The sequence below is a fragment of the Dromaius novaehollandiae genome, chromosome 4 (assembly GCF_036370855.1).
Source record: "Dromaius novaehollandiae isolate bDroNov1 chromosome 4, bDroNov1.hap1, whole genome shotgun sequence".
Lineage (NCBI taxonomy): Eukaryota > Metazoa > Chordata > Aves > Casuariiformes > Dromaiidae > Dromaius > Dromaius novaehollandiae.
The window spans coordinates 6,790,079-6,796,055 of NC_088101.1; the positions used below are offsets into that span (position 1 = coordinate 6,790,079).

The following is a 5,977-nucleotide window of genomic DNA, read 5'->3' on the forward strand; positions in this document are numbered from 1 at the left end:
TGTTCTTAGGATTTCTTTTGTCAACTCGTTGCCCTGTTGTTTGATACATTCCAACATCACCGCTCCTTTTGCAGCGTCTGGTAAAGATGCAAGTTCTACTGCTGCCTGTAGCCTGTCACAAAACTTGTCAAACGGCTCTCCCACTCTCTGCTTCACAGTCGTCCATGGCTCTGCCTGCTGCACCAGTGGCCCAATATCATCAAAGGCCTTTCGAGATGCTTCTGTTGTCACCAGTATCTCCCGAGGTCTCAGGCCCGCTGCCTGCTGCTGGGGTGTAGCCATGGCCGCATCATTTCCTCTTAACCGCGCTAGGGTGGATTGGCCCAGTGGGTTCTGCGGGTCTGCCTGTGCGGCCATCAACGCCTGCTGCAGACGCGAGGTCCACGCTTCTTTCCACATAAGGACCATCGTGGGCGATAAGACCAGTCGCGCGAGGGCGCGACAATCCCACGGTATTAGGCCTCCCGCGTGCGCCGCGTCCAGCAGCGTCTGTGTCACCGGGTGTCGCAGGCCCTGTTCTTGCACTGCTTTCAATAGCTGTTGTACCGTCTTTGGGTCGAGGGGCATCCATTCCACTGCCCCCCCCCCCCGGGGCAACTCGTACTGGGAAGGCCCCTATTGGCGCACGAAACTTGAGGCCACTCAGGGCACATTCTGTCGCTATCAGTTTCCAGTCTGTTAGGGGAATTTCTTTTCCCCCTCCCGCTTGGGTGAAACCTGCTGTCTCTGATGGCCCTCTTTGTTTAGCTGTTGCCTCTGATAGCCCTCTTTGTTTAGCTGTTGCCTCTAATAGCCCTCTTTGTTTAGCTATTTCTTCTTCCAGAGCTGTAAGCAGCATAAACATCTGCTCCATATCTCTTGTAACTTTCCTCCCTTTTTTTTCCTCCCGCCTCTGACTGCGCGGGGAGCTCCGCCCTAGTTGCTGCATCTTCGTTGTTATTCCTTCTAAGGAGTCAGAGTCTGTACCTGAGTCTTCAGTCTCCTCCTCCCGCAATGCTGGTCGACGCCCACTCCTCTCTCGGCCAGCGCCATCTTTTCCCGGGTGCGGCACCCTCGGTTTTTCCCCTGCTTCTGGTCTTTCCCCTGCTTCTTCTCTTCTTTCGTCCTCCCACTGCACCCGAATCATGGTCCCCGGTAGCCAGTCTCGGGGATCATCCACTATAATCGGTTTTTCCTTTTCTTCTGCCTCCTCCACTTTCACCTTGCTTTCTTTTCCTCTACCCGCCTCTGGCTTTTTCATATCTCGGTCTCCACAAAGGTCTCCTGGTTCTCCTAGTTCTCCCCCTTCCATCGCCCTCATTTCTTTCCACGGATACCGCGGCGGAGGCGGAGAAGAGGGCGTTATTGGGTAAGCCTCTGGAGTTTTTGCCTCCCCCTCTCCCCGCTCTGGTTCTTGATTAACCGCCTCCTCCTTTATGTCTGTTTCCACACTCTCCGTTTTCACTTCATCCCCTACTATCGCCTCTTCCTCTATCGCCTCCGTTCGCTCCTCTGCGTTCGCTGCTGTCTGTGTTGCCATTTCCGCGGACATGTGTAGCGCCGCGCGGGCAGCCTGCCAGGTCTCAAGCTCCTCCCTAGTCCTTTCTAAAATGATCGTTATATCTCCCCACGTCTTAAGCTCTGCGGCCTTCTTAGTGGCCATAGCTCTCTGAGCAAGTGCTCGAGTGCACTTCTCCCAGTTAGAAGGGGAAAAAATGTCCCCTGGTCTAACTATCGCTCCATCTTTCAGGAGCCGCCCGACGCAGTTCGCAACTGCATTCGCTCTCATAGAGAGCACCCATTCCCGGGCACCCACGCGTACAACCTTAAGTACCGCGTCCATGATCCGGATCCTCTCGACCGCCTGCGGTCCGCCGTCTCAGCTATCACGTCGGGGTCACCACTTGTTGCCTTCTGATGCGACAATCTCCCGTTCGCCTGAGACGGCACGGAGGCTCCCCCAGCCTCCGGGCCAATGAGCACTGACACCAATATGAGGATGCTGCAAATGGCGTTTATTGTACGCATGTATTTGCTTATATACCTACAAGCATACTGCTATCTCTACGTCATATCCTTCCTCTTCCTTCCTCTTTCCGTGCCATCGTGAGATCTTCCGATCGCCGTTCCCTACACTCCTCCTCCCGCAATGCTGGTCGACGCCCACTCCTCTCTCGGCCAGCGCCATCTTTTCCCGGGTGCGGCACCCTCGGTCTTTCCCCTGCTTCTGGTCTTTCCCCTGCTTCTTCTCTTCTTTCGTCCTCCCACTGCACCCGAATCATGGCCCCCGGTAGCCAGTCTCGGGGATCATCCACTATAATCGGTCTTTCCTTTTCTTCTGCCTCCTCCACTTTCACCTTGCTTTCTTTTCCTCTACCCGCCTCTGGCTTTTTCATATCTCGGTCTCCACAAAGGTCTCCTGGTTCTCCTAGTTCTCCCCCTTCCATCGCCCTCATCTCTTTCCACGGATACCGCGGCGGAGGCGGAGAAGAGGGCGTTATTGGGTAAGCCTCTGGAGTTTTTGCCTCCCCCTCTCCCCGCTCTGGTTCTTGATTAACCGCCTCCTCCTTTATGTCTGTTTCCACACTCTCCGTTTTCACTTCATCCCCTACTATCGCCTCTCCCTCTATCGCCTCCGTTCACTCCTCTGCGTTCGCTGCTGTCTGTGTTGCCATTTCCGCGGACATGTGTAGCGCCGCGCGGGCAGCCTGCCAGGTCTCAAGCTCCTCCCTAGTCCTTTCTAAAATGATCGTTATATCTCCCCACGTCTTAAGCTCTGCAGCCTTCTTAGTGGCCATAGCTCTCTGAGCAAGTGCTCGAGTGCACTTCTCCCAGTTAGAAGGGGAAAAAATGTCCCCTGGTCTAACTATCGCTCCATCTTTCAGGAGCCACCCGACGCAGTTCGCTACTGCATCCGCTCTCATAGAGAGCCCCCATTCCCGGGCACCCACGCGTACAACCTTAACTACCGCGTCCATGATCCGGATCCTCTCGACCGCCTGCGGTCCGCCGTCTCAGCTATCACGTCGGGGTCACCACTTGTTGCCTTCTGATGCGACACTCTCCCGTTCGCCTGAGACGGCACGGAGGCTCCCCCAGCCTCCGGGCCAATGAGCACTGACACCAATATGAGGATGCTGCAAATGGCGTTTATTGTACGCATGTATTCGCTTATATACCTACAAGCATACTGCTATCTCTACGTCATATCCTTCCTCTTCCTTCCTCTTTCTGTGCCATCGCGAGATCTTCCGATCGCCGTTCCCTACACCCTTCTCTGCCGGCCTCTCTGGGGATCCCTCAGCAGCACGCGCTGCGCTCTGCCCCCTCCGGCCGAGCTGGGCGTCTCCGAGCGCGGCCCAACGCCCGTCCTTCTCCCCGCTCTCAGGGTCTGCACGCGCGGACCATGGGGGCTCTCGGCGAGCTGGTGACGGCCCTGCTGGAGGAAGACCTCAGCTCGGACTGGCTGTCGGAGATGCTGCACATGAGTGTCCGTGGGGGGACGGGGAAGGCGTCACCAGTGCCAGGTGCGTGGGGAGAGCTGGGCTGTGGAGGCGGCGGGGTCAGCGCGAGGTGGCCGTGGGGCACGTCTGCGCCGGTGCCCTCCATGAGGGGCTACCGGGGCCGGCAAGGGGCTGTGCCGCCAGCTGCCGAGGCAGCAGCTCCTCGGCGGGACTCTGGGTGGGAGGGAGGCGTTTGGGGTGGCGGTGGGCAGGCCAGGATGGCTGGGGGGACTGTTGTGAGCCAGGTGTGCTCTTCCGCAGGTGCTGGAGTACTGGCTCACCTCGGCCAAGGAGTGGGAGCGGGAGAGGGCCCTGCAGGCCTGCGCCCAGCTGCTGGGTGCTTTCGAGGAGCGATTTGAGCTCACGGTGAGAAGGGACCCCCCCATGTGCCATGTCCCCCCCTCCCTGCTGGCTGCGGGCCCAGCTGGGAACTCTGCCCCGGGGGTCTCCTGGGCTGTGGGGCTGCACCGCTGCCTGCCCCGATGCCCTGCCACAGCTCGGGCGCCAACACCGCTGGGACAGGGAGATCGGCCGCCAGGGCTGCCTGCGACCTCCTTGTCGTCCTTGCGTTTCCCCAGGGAGAAACCTCTTTCGGGCCCTTTGGCTCCATGGTGGGACTGCTGGCGCCTTTCACCTGCGACTCGCTGGCCACGTCCCGCCAGCGGGCAGGGGCCTGCCTCGGCCACCTCCTCCGCATACAAGGTGAGGGCAGCCCCCTCCCGGCCTCAGCCAGCTCCCCGCTGCCCCCCGCGCCCCACGACTGCGCGGGGCCGGGCTCCGTTCTTCGTTCCTCTCTCGGCCCCTGGGCCAGAGGTGGGTCTCCGTCACCAAGGCTGCCCTTCTCTCCTGGTGCTCCCTGCTGGCAAGACGCTGGAGACGGGGGCCGAGGAGGACGAGGTGCAGCCTTTGTGCCAGTGCCTGAGTGCCCCAGACGCCGAGGCTCTGCTCCAGGCTTCCTCCAGACTCAGAAAGGTGCCTGGCCCCACGGCGCGGGGGAAGCCGGTGCCCGGGCTCCCGTGCGGCTCCCTGCTTCGCTGCTGGGGCCCCGCTGCGTTTTGGGAGAGCTGCCGCAACGGGCACCCGGGGTTAGGGAGCAGCAAGCGGCTGTCGAGCGGCACAGAGCACGGCAGGCCCTGCCTGCACAGCTGCCCTGTAAAGCCCTGGCACCCTGCAGGCCTAGCGAACTGCCCTGCTGACCGCGCGCTCGAGTTTCCTCTCCTTTGTGAAGGGCCGGAGCAGACCTGCGACGTGGCCTCTCCCGTTTCTGATGTCTCCCCAGATCGTCTGCAAACACATCCCGCCAGCGCAGGCCACGGACTTCCTCTCTGCCGCCCTGGACGGGATGCTGTCGGCCAGGTCCGCGTGTGCTCAGGCAGCGGGCGAGTGGCTGCTCACCTTCCTGGAGACGTGCGGGGGACAGCTATTCACGGAGGTGAGAGATGCCTTTTCCCGGGGGCTCGGGCCTTTCCGCCTCCGCCGTTGCCGGGCACCTCGTGCAGGTGCTGGGGGCCAAAGCGCCGCCCCTGGTGCGCAGCGCCGAGGGCTCTGTCGAATCCGAGTGCCGGCCGCCTCATCCCGGGGTTGTTCTTCGTCCGGTGACACTGACCCTGCTGGGCCAAACCCCGGTGGCTCCCACGACGGAGGCAGTTAGAGCTGAGGCACCCAAAGTGCCCAGTTGCTCCCCGGTTCTCGGGCGCGATGCTCAGCCCTCCCGGCCCGAGGAGCCCAGGGTGGCTCCTTGGCGTCGCCCTCGGTGGGCAGCAGAGATGTGTCCCCGTGGCCGTCCGGCATCCCCCCGCCGCTGCGCAGAGCCTTGGGGCTTTAGGGCTGGGTCCTGAGAAATGGTCGGGGAGCAGGAATTGCTCGTGGGCCGAGTGGGGGTGCCTGGGCCGTGTGGGAGGAGCAAGAGAGGATGGAGACGACGGCTCTTTTGGTCTGCGTTCAGGTGCCAGAAATCCTGAGCATCATCTACATCCGGATGCCGACCATGCAGCAGGACACCCTCCCGCACTTCCTCTTGGAGGCGGTGTCCCTGCTCGCCCTCTACCACCCCGGGGCCGTCATCGACAGCCTGCTGCAGAAGCAGCTGCCCATGGACAGGTACGTGCACTGCCCCAGCCCCACGGACGGGCAGGAGCCGCTGCTGACGGGGCGAGGAGGAGCCAGTGGAGAAGCCGGTCCTGCTGCTCCGGGGGCAGAAAGCCTGAGCGCGGCAAGAGCCGTCTTGGAGGCCAGGAGAGCGTTTGGCCCCTGCCGAGGGCGTCGCAGGTACCAGAGCCCACGGGCTCACGGGGGAACTTCTGCTCCCTTGCAGTGACACCGAGGAGCTGTGGAGGGTCCTGGGGGGGAAGTTCTTTGTGGACCACTTCCTGAGGGTTTTGATGGAAAAACTGAAGAACTCAGGAAGCAACCAGCCCAGGACCAGCTCTGCCAAGCCTGAGGCAGACAAGGAGGAGGCTGCACTGGAGCCTCTCAAGGTACATGCACCGGCTTTG

General features: G+C 61.3%; 1 long non-coding RNA gene across 1 annotated transcript; it reads left to right on the top strand.

Annotated features, from left to right (window-relative positions):
* Positions 1–4,376: 4,376 nt before the first annotated feature.
* Positions 4,377–5,488, top strand: LOC135328362 (uncharacterized). Its single transcript, XR_010389195.1, has 3 exons — positions 4,377–4,454; positions 4,762–4,914; positions 5,428–5,488. It is a non-coding gene; the product is annotated as an uncharacterized LOC135328362 (long non-coding RNA).
* Positions 5,489–5,977: the final 489 nt, after the last annotated feature.